General features: G+C 44.5%; 1 pseudogene; it reads left to right on the top strand.

Moving 5' to 3' along the window:
- Positions 1 to 5,604: 5,604 nt before the first annotated feature.
- LOC112815158 (zinc finger CW-type PWWP domain protein 1 pseudogene) lies at positions 5,605 to 7,687 on the top strand (annotated as a pseudogene).
- The last annotated feature ends 2,298 nt before the right edge of the window (positions 7,688 to 9,985 follow it).

Consider the following 9,985-nt stretch of genomic DNA (forward strand, 5'->3'; position numbering starts at 1 on the left):
CCTCAATGAGATACCACCTCACACCCTTCAGAATGGCTAAAATTAACAAGTCAGGGAACAACAGATGTTGGCGGGGATGTGGAGAAAGGGGAACCCTTCTACACTGTTGGTGGGAATGCAAGCTGGTGCAACCACTCTGGAAAACAGTATGGAGGTTCCTCAAACAGTTGAAATTAGAGCTACCGTTCGATCCAGCAATTGCACTACTGGGTATTTACCCCAAAGATACAAATGTAGGGACCCGAAGGGGTACGTGTACCCCAATGTTTATAGCAGCAATGTCCACAATAGCCAAACTGTGGAAAGAGCCAAGATGCCCATCGACAGATGAATGGATAAAGAAGAGGTGGTATATATACACAATGGAATATTATGCAGCCATCAAAAGGAATGAGATCTTGCCATTTGCAACGACGTGGATGGAACTGGAGGGTGTTATGCTGAGTGAAATAAGTCAATCAGAGAAAGACATGTATCACATGACCTCACTGATATGAGGAATTCTTAATCTCAGGAAACAAACTGAGTGTTACTGGAGTGGGAGGGATGGGGTGGCTGGGTGATAGACATTGGGGAGGATATGTGCTACGGTGAGCGCTGTGAATTGTGCAAGACTGTTGAATCACAGATCTGTACTTCTGAAACAAATAACGCAACATATTTTAAGAAAAAAGAAAAAGAAGAAGATAACAGGAGAGGAAGAAAAGGGGAGTATGTCAGAGGGGGAGACAAACCATGAGAGATGATGGACTCTGAAAAACAAACTGAGGGTTCTAGAGGGGAGGGGGGGAGGGGGATGGGTTATCCTGGTGATGGGTATTGAGGAGGGCACGTTCTGCATGGAGCACTGGGTGTTATGAACAAACAATGAATCATGGAACACTGCACCAAAAACTAATGATGTAATATATGGTGATTAACATAACAATAAAAAAATTAAAAAAAAATTGTTACGGGATTTCTGTCCGCTCAGTGCCCGCGGTTCTTGGTCACACCGCTTTGGAGAATGAAGAAGTAGATCACACAAAGAGTGGTGGGCAGCGAAGCAAAGTTTATTGAGCCATAGTATAAAGCTCCCGGAGAGGGAGAGGGGCCCCAGAGGGTTGCCCTTGGAGTTTCTCAGTTTAGGGGTTTCTATGAGCTCTTTTGCAGAACTATCTTTAGCAATCAGGGTGTGCTGAATCATGCCAATCAGGGCTTTGGTCACATATCTGTCTACCTATTAGGTTAATGCCTCTGTGCTGATGGTCTGTTTTTGCTGACATCGGGGGGCTTATGTCCTAACTGCCCGTTGCCTGTGATGGTGACAAATGCTTTGTGGTTAATTGTCTTATATTAGGACGTTTTGCAGAAGTCATTTCTGCAAGGGCTGCAAAGCAGAATGTTAGTGTGGTCCTGTCTAACCTGCAAAACAGGACACCAGTGCTGTTTTATTTTAGCTGCCCTGACTCCGTATTTCCTTGTTGGGGACCCTGGCCCCCTGGCAACATGACCAAGAACCACGGGCACTAAGGGGACAAAAATCCTATAACAATACCTTCCAGTAACTAGAGGCTCCTGGGTGGCTCAGTTGTTAAGCGTCTGCCTTCGGCTCAGGTCATGATCTCAGGATCCTCGGGTCGCGCCCCATATTGGGCTCCCTGCTCAGTGGGAAGCCTGCTTCTCCCTCTGCCCCTCCCCGCTCCTGCTCTCTCTTGCTAGCTCTGTCGCTGTCTCTCTCAAATAAATAAATAAAAATCTTAAAAAAAAAATACCTTCCAGCAACTAAGTGACCTGCTGAAGTTCTCACAGAGAAACCCAGAACTCGCGCCGCTGATGAACTTTAACATTCCGCCTAGGGGGCCAAAGTGAGCAAATATTTTTGAGCACTCAAGCCATATTTATGACTTATAGACCATTGTCTGAAAAAATATAGCATTATGTATTTTGTTAACTATTTCATATAAAAATATTGTCATGATATCAGTGATAACTACACCTATAAAACCTGTCACACTGGGTGTTCGTGTGTAATTCTCACAGTGATCTTCCTTCCTTCCTTCCTTCCTTCCTTCCTTCCTTCCTTCCTTCCTTCCTTCCTTCCTTCCTTTTGGTGAGGATAGTGATAACTTCTGTTCTATAGCCTGGGATTATAGAAGAGCTCTAGCTTTGGAGTTCAGTAGACCCTAGTTTGAATTCTACTTCTTCCATTTATTAGCCATATGACCTTAGGAAGTGAATAACCACCTCTCTCTACAGCCTGTTTTCTCATCTGTGAAGTGGGTGCATTAACAGTATCTTGCAGAGTTGTCATGAGGATCAAACAAGATAATGTGTGTAGGTGAGCATGGTTAGAGGATCCTATGACACCATCACTGTGTCTGAATGGTTAGGATACATGAATGAAAAAAGACAAAGCTTCCTGCCCTTATGAATTTTAGATTCTAGTGAAAAGACAAAGAAACAGCATAATTTTATATAAAATTATGTACCTGTTAGCAGGTGCTGAGTATTGGGGGAAAAGAAAAGGAGAGCAGAATCAGAGGAGTCAGGAATGCTGGGCAGTGGGGGCCAGGATAGGTTGCCCTGTTAAATAGAAGATGAGCTTCATTAGATGTCGTTTGAACAAAGGCTTGAAGGAGGTGAGGGAGCGAGTGAGCCAAGCAGATCTATGAGGAGAGGCATCCCAGGCAGGAGAAACAGGGAGAGCAAAGGCTCTAGAAAGGGGATGTTCCTGACCAGTCCAGGAACCAGCAAGAGGCCAGGATGGTAGAGTAAAGGGAGTGAGGAGCTAAGGAGCAGGAGGAAAGGTCGGAGTGAAAATGGCCCCTGTAGGGCTGTGAATTTAATGGGTGAGGTAGTGTGAACTGGAACATTTTGAGCAGAGGAATGACTCAGGCTTTAGCAGGGACGCTACATCACCCACCTTGAAAACTGACTGTCTACAGGGACAATGTGGAAGACAGGCCATGTGGGGGTCTTTGTAAAAATCCAGGCAAGATTTGATATCACTTCTATTCTGCTAATCCAGACTTCACTGGGGTCAGTGGTGGGAGTAAGAAGTGGTCAGATTCCACATGGATTTTGAAGGTAGAGCCATGGATTTGCTGAAGGATTGGATAAAAGAATTGAAGGAGAAGGAAAAGTCAAGATGACACTAAGGTTTTGTCCTGAGCAACTGAAAGGATAAAAAGGGTATCAACTCAAACAGAAAGTCTGGGGACAAGATACGGGCTTATTTTTGTCCTATTGAGGTTTATATGCTGACTAGATCTCTAAATGCAGTTGTTGGGCAACCAGTTGGGTACTTCCCAAACAATTGCTATGCATTCTCACGTCATTTATTGATGAAATGATTTATCATATAAATGGTTTGAATAATTGGTAAGTCCTAAATATCTTGCCTTCATCTTTATTTGCTTATGGTCAGATTCCTTGGTGTGATTAACACCTCCATTAGACACTAAACTCTGTGAGGGCAAGGATCACCTTTGTTGGTGCTCATTTCTTCATTGTGTTTCCATCACCCAGCAACTGTTTCAGTGAGGTGGCAGGTGCTCAAGGCACATGTCAACTACTCAATACATAATTATTAAATAAATTGATATTTGTTAAAAGAATGGATTTTTTTTTTGAGTTTAGAAGAGGGATGTTGATTTGAAAATATTGAGAGATAAGAAAAACTTTTTTTGGAATTTTTCAAATGTTATTACCGTGCTGTTTTACCACAAAGTATCCACCAACTTTAATTCAGCATTAAAAAATGGTTTAATCACGGGGCGCCTGGGTGGCTCAGATGGTTAAGCGTCTGCCTTCGGCTCAGGTCATGATCCCAGGGTGCTGGGATCGAGTCCCGCATCGGGCTCCCTGCTCCTGGGAGACTGCTTCTCCCTCTGCCTCTCTCTCTCTCTCTCTCTCTCTCTCTCTCTGTCTGTCTTTCATGAATAAATAAATAAAATCTTTAAAAAAATAAAAAATAAAAAATGGTTTAATCAGAAATTATATTCTTCTTAAATATGACATTTCAAAAAGTTTGAGGCATCATGACAGGTGACTATTAATGTAGCTTGTAAAATAATAATATAGAAGTATGTAAATTTAAAATGCATATTTATATGTACGAATTGTGCTCTTCAAGTGAGATGGCATGTCTGAAATGACGATGTGCCCCAAGAAAGGGCATTAATGAGATTTATAAAAATTGCACAAAAAAGTAAATCAGGACTTTTCTAGAATGGTACAAACTTGTAAAGAGAGACTCACTTTATGTAAATGTTATGGATTTAGGTTGATGGCAATGAAACAAGAGCAAGGAAATGGTGGGGGGACAGTGGGTAGAAGATCTTGATGCAAAAACCATGGGGACTTTGGATTTTGAGACACTTGGCACTCTGTGTGCTCCTGAGTCACCTGACCTCAAGGGCAGCAAACCATGTGACCTTGGATTCATCAGTGTCCCCAGTGGGAAGCTTTTCTTCAGTCTTAGAGTCACTACTCCCTGCCTGATATGGTTAAAAAAAGAAATGGCCAAGACTCTGCATGTACACCCTACTTAATTCATTTCTTGGAGGTACTTCTGGATTTCTTTTTTTTTTTTTTAAAGATTTTATCTATTTATTTGACAGAAAGAGACAGCGAGAGAGGGAACACAAGCAGGGGGAGTGGGAGAAGGAGAAGCAGGCTTCCCGCTGAGCAGGGAGCCCAATGTGGGACTCCATCCCAGGACCCTGGGATCATGACCTGAGCCAAAGGCAGACGCTTAACGACTGAGCCACCCACGTGCCCTATTTCTGGATTTCTTAACCCTGAGATAAGGAAGGACAACTAACTCACAGAGGAATAGTGGTCCATGAGCTCCAGCAGGACTGACGGTGTTAAGTTAGTTTATTTCCATGATTTTTTCCCTAAATACATAGTTCTGACTTCCTCGGGTGAAACTGGACTCAGATATGGAAAAAGTGAGATAATGTGTCTATATCTATTTTTACAATGTTTTCAGGCCAGTTGATGAGCCTGTAAGATCTGAATAAGCTAAGACTTCCTATGGCATTCCTGATCTCTACTAGATCCTAAAAGGAGTGTATCCCTCATCCATCAGAGAAATCCATCAAGGAATACACTGGATTAACTATCACAGGCAGATCTAATGATATCAATCTGCTTATTGCTTCTTAAGGTTTGAATATATTTTACCAGTTCTTCCTACCTCCCTTTGCAGAGTAAATGAAAATATGTGCCTTTGGCAGCTACATATAGCAACCCTGTGCAGATTTCTTAAACTCTTTAAGCATCAACTTTTTAAATCTATAAAATAGTATAAGAATAGGATACATCACAACATTTTTTGGGGGGTTAATACATGTAAAGAGTTGATATGTGCTTAAGATAGCATCTGGTACAGAATAAGTTCTAAATAATTGCTTTTTATACAGAAAATTTGTGTGAAACATCATTGTGGTTATTTAAAAAAAAAAAGTAGGGAGTCCTGGACGCACACCACTGGGGTGGCAGCGAAGCTAGTTCTCCTTGTTCCAGAAGAAAATTCATCTGAAACAGGAGCAGAGACTTGAGTTGTCAGAGTGACTTCTTGGCTTTCCCTTATCTCTTGATCAGAGACACAAAGAAAGTGTAGCTTCTGAGCTGAATGATGACAACATTGCAGAGTAAAGAAGAATGTGGGAAGGGGCCAAAGAAAACCTTTGCCCCACCTGCACAAAAATTGCATAGCTTGATGTGCTATAGCCCTAACTCACCCAAAGAGGAGACCCTGGGGATCAGTTCCCCAAAGGTCAGGTCAGAGAAGAAGGAAGAGAAAGCAACCGCAGAAAATGGTCCAAGCGGTGGCCGGGAGAATAAAGGAAAGCCTCAAGACAAGCAAGCAGAGAAGAAAGAAAAGGAAAGAGCAAGCCTCACCAAAGCAGAATTTGAGGAGATTGTCCAGATTGTGCTACGGAAGTCCCTCCAGGAGTGCTTGGAGACTTCCTGTGCCCAGCCCATAAGATGCACCCAATTAGACAAGGAACGAGGACTTACTTCTTCTACTGATAATGATGATGCTGATGGAGAGAGGGTAAGGGTACCTCATATTCTAGAGATTTCAGCCACTGAGGAAGCTGGAGTAACCTCTGTGAGAAAGACATCTAAGCCAGGCCAGCCAGATCCTGCACCCTCTGAGAAGAAATTCAATAGACCTTCCCTAATCAAAGGAAAGAAGAGAGCTCAAAATGAGAAAATGGAAAAGGCCCAAAGTGGACATGAGCAGAGACAGAAAAACCAGCTGAAAAAAACAGTTCAAGATGATTCTCAAACCAGAAACCAACAAAAAGGAGAAGGCGGTGGTTTTAGTCAATGTCTCATCTGGGTCCAATGTTCCTCCCCAAACTGTGAGAAGTGGAGGCGGTTTCGTGGGAACATTGACCCCTCAGTGCTTCCTGATAATTTGTCCTGTGATCAGAATACAGACTCGAGGTACAATCGCTGTGACATCCCTGAGGAGTCCTGGACAGGGCGTGAGAGTGATGTGGCCTATGCCTTCTACATCCCAGGATCCATCATCTGGGCCAAGCAATACGGTTACCCCTGGTGGCCAGGCATGGTAGAATCTGATCCTGACCTGGGGGAATATTTTCTTTTTGCTTCTCATCTTGATTCCCTGCCATCTAAATACCATGTGACATTTTTTGGAAAAACAGTCTCTCGTGCTTGGATCCTAGTCAACATGCTAAAGAACTTCCAGGAGCTGTCCCTGGAGCTAGCTCGAGTGAAAAAGTGTAGGAAGAAGGACTGCAACCAGAAGCTGGGAGCAGCCCTGACGATGGCTCAAGAGGCAGAACAGATCAGTATACAGAACAGGTTAACTTGTTTGGTTTCTGGAGCCGATACAATGGATCTGACAGTTGTGGGGAAGGAAAAGACTTAAGGCTTTCTGGGGCTAACAGCCCAGATTCCTGCTTGGAGAAAGAAGAGGAAGAGTCAGAGTTGGAGGCGAAGGAGTTGGAAGAGGAGGAAGAGAAAAAAGACCCGACTTTGCCCAGTCCCAAGCCAGCCAAAATTCACACCAAAAAACCCAAGGCAAGAGGCCTAACAGATGGACAAGATGTGACCCTGCGAAAGAAGACAATGAAGAGAGCTCTGGGAGATAAATCTGCAGCCCCTCCTGTACCCATAACAGGAAGGAAAGAAGGGCATGGGAAATCGGAGCCTGACCAGCCAGGCCCTAAGAAAAAATTTAAAGCTCCTCAAATCAAAGCCTCAGGAACCAGCTTGTCTGAGGACAAGGAAGCTAGAATGGTGCCCAAGGGCCTGACCCCACCAGCTCATCGCAGGGTCTGTCCCGTGGGGGGGGGGGAAAGAAGGCTGGAAGTGTCCTCCAGCGGCTGGAAGTGTCCCCCCTGATGATGACACCTCCGGTGACCTGGACCTGGAGCAACTCCTGGAAGATGTTGGAAAAGAGCCAGAGCAGCTGGAGGGGCCGCAGTGTGGAGATGACCCTGGGGAGTTCACGTTGGCCTTCTTCGAGGAATAGCTGTGTGCACCTGCCTCCCTGCTGCTCTCTCACTCCCTTCCCTGCCAGCAGCAGGGAGAGCCCCTCAGAGGGTCCCTGAGAGGCTGCTAAGTGTGGGGCTTGTTCATCGGCTACAAGTCACCTGGTTGAAGTACCAGCTGTGCAGTTTCCGTGTTAATAAAACAGGTTACGGCTTTCCGTAAAAAAAAAAAAAAAAATAAAAAAAAAAGTAGGGTGGGGTTAGAATCCCGAGTCAATTCATCTTTACTCGCTGCTGAATACTCCCTTGGATTCAATTTTGGGCTTTTTTTAAAAAAGACTTCTCATTAAAAAAAAATTACAATGACATCTGGGTACTATGAAATACATAAAATCGTTTAAAATAGTTCAAAAGATAGCAAGTCTTAACCATTAAAGTCTTACTGGTTTGTTGGAAAGCAGGTATTCATTCAGCAGGAGGAGAGAATAATGAGTTGATCCTGGCAGTGGGGACCCCTTGCAAAATGTGCAGGCCGGTGCGGCCCTTTCAGAATTCATAATCCTCTCTCCCACCTTCTGCGGGTCATTATCTTATCTCCATATTCTCAGAAATGCCCGTATCCCCGATCATGAATCCTCCTGTATACTTCCTCCGCCCTTGAATTAATTGGCAGAAAAGTCAACAGCAAAAAAAAAAAAAAAAGCCCTGCCGATTTATATCTCTGTAGCAACTAAGAGCAAACGCAAGTCCAGATAAAAACCTATCAATGTAACTGCCATTGAAGGAACCAAGAAATACGAGAGGATCTTGCCTGAAATTGGCAGAGGCTCCGAACAGAGGGCAGAACATCTGCATATGGACAGTAAATCTTCTGGCTGCACTTGGTTATAAAAGATATGATATCCCAGAAGAAGCTCTCTAGGGGCGCGTCTCACAGTGGTAATCAGTGTTTGTGGGATTTGGAGAGAAGGCTTGTTTCTCACCTCCAAGGCCCAGCCTCCTGACTTCTTACCTATCATCTGCTCTCATCTTCCCTCCCCAGCTCTGCTCCAGCCACACTGGCCTCCTGGGCATTCCTGGAGGCAGGCTCTGGCCTCCTGGGCACTCGCCAGCTCCCTTTTCCTGTAACACTCTTTCCCCAGATGCCCTTCCTCACCTCCTTCCTGTCTTACTTAGATGTCACCTTCCCAGTAAGGCCTTCCCTGGCCACCATGATTAAAATTGTAGCCACCTCTCCCTAATACTCCTCTCCTCTCTCCCACTGATTCTTCTTCATAGAACTTAGCACTCGCTGACACTGTATGCTTTATTTGTTTATTATCCCTGTTGTCTGCATGCCCCCCCCCCCACCAACCAAGAAGTGCCAGAAAGGCAGTGACTTGTGTCTCTTTCCACCATTGCGATATTCCCAGTGCCAGCCATGTAGTAAGCTCCCAATATCTATCTCACAAAGAGATGGATGTCTATAAAAAATGGGTGCAAGGGCCTTGATGGTGGAGGAAGTGGTGGTAGTGGAGATTAAAATAGTTCGCAAGGTAATGAGGTAGGCAGATTGAGGGTCTGAGAGGACCTCATGGGCCCGGTGAGCTGAAACCTATTTCTGACCTGCTAGCTCTACACTGGAAGTAGATTACCACTGCTGAGGACATCTGGGCAACCATGTCACTGATATTGATTAAGAGCACAGTTTTCTGAAAACAGAACTCTGAGAAGAACAATCTAGGAACCCAAGGGTCAGTGGGACGGAGGACATCACAGGCTGTTAGAGAGTGGATGTGACAGCCTTAGGTGGGTAGGGGAGCAGAGAGGACACTAGGATGCAGCAGAAACCAAGGCAACCAGAATACTTTGTGAATGTAGAACATCAATTCATACCAAGGCGGTGTGTGTTCTTAAAGCTTTTCCACACCTGTTTTCTGGAACACCCTTCTCCAGATGTGCCTACCCACTTATTGTGGATTTTTTAATCCCCTCCTAATGAAGAGATGTTCCATCTTATTCCACTTGCCTCATTAGATATGAAATCCTGGCCTATCTCGTTCACTAGTTTCTGCTTCTTTCTTTTATCCAGATAACCTATGCTATCCTGAAGGGGGATGCTGTCGAGGTAAGGTTCAATAAAACCAGGCTAGAAAATGAATGAGCTGATTTCAGAGCCCAAGGTGCCCTTTGTGTGCACTCTTATTATCACAGTCATTTCAGATGCTCTGTGCCCCCATCCTCTCTCTCTTCCTTCCCTATCAGAACCAGCTCCCGGGCTGTCATAAACTTTTCTCCATTGAGATATAAATGCTAGATAAAACATATCCTGTTATTCCTCTCAAGAATATTTGCATTTTGTTAAATAAAATGTTAATATAGGGGGTGCCTGGGTGGCTCAGTTGGTTAAGCATCTGCCTTCAGCTCAGGTCATGATCTGTCCTAGCCTTGAGCCCCGAGTCAGGCTCCCTGCTCAGCGGGAGGTCTGCTTCTCCCTCTCCTCTGCCCCTCTCCCCACCTGCTTGTGCTCTCTCTCTCTCTCT

The sequence above is a fragment of the Callorhinus ursinus genome, unplaced genomic scaffold (assembly GCF_003265705.2).
Source record: "Callorhinus ursinus isolate GAN/ISIS: 27379988/994484 unplaced genomic scaffold, GSC_fseal_2.0 scaffold6, whole genome shotgun sequence".
Lineage (NCBI taxonomy): Eukaryota > Metazoa > Chordata > Mammalia > Carnivora > Otariidae > Callorhinus > Callorhinus ursinus.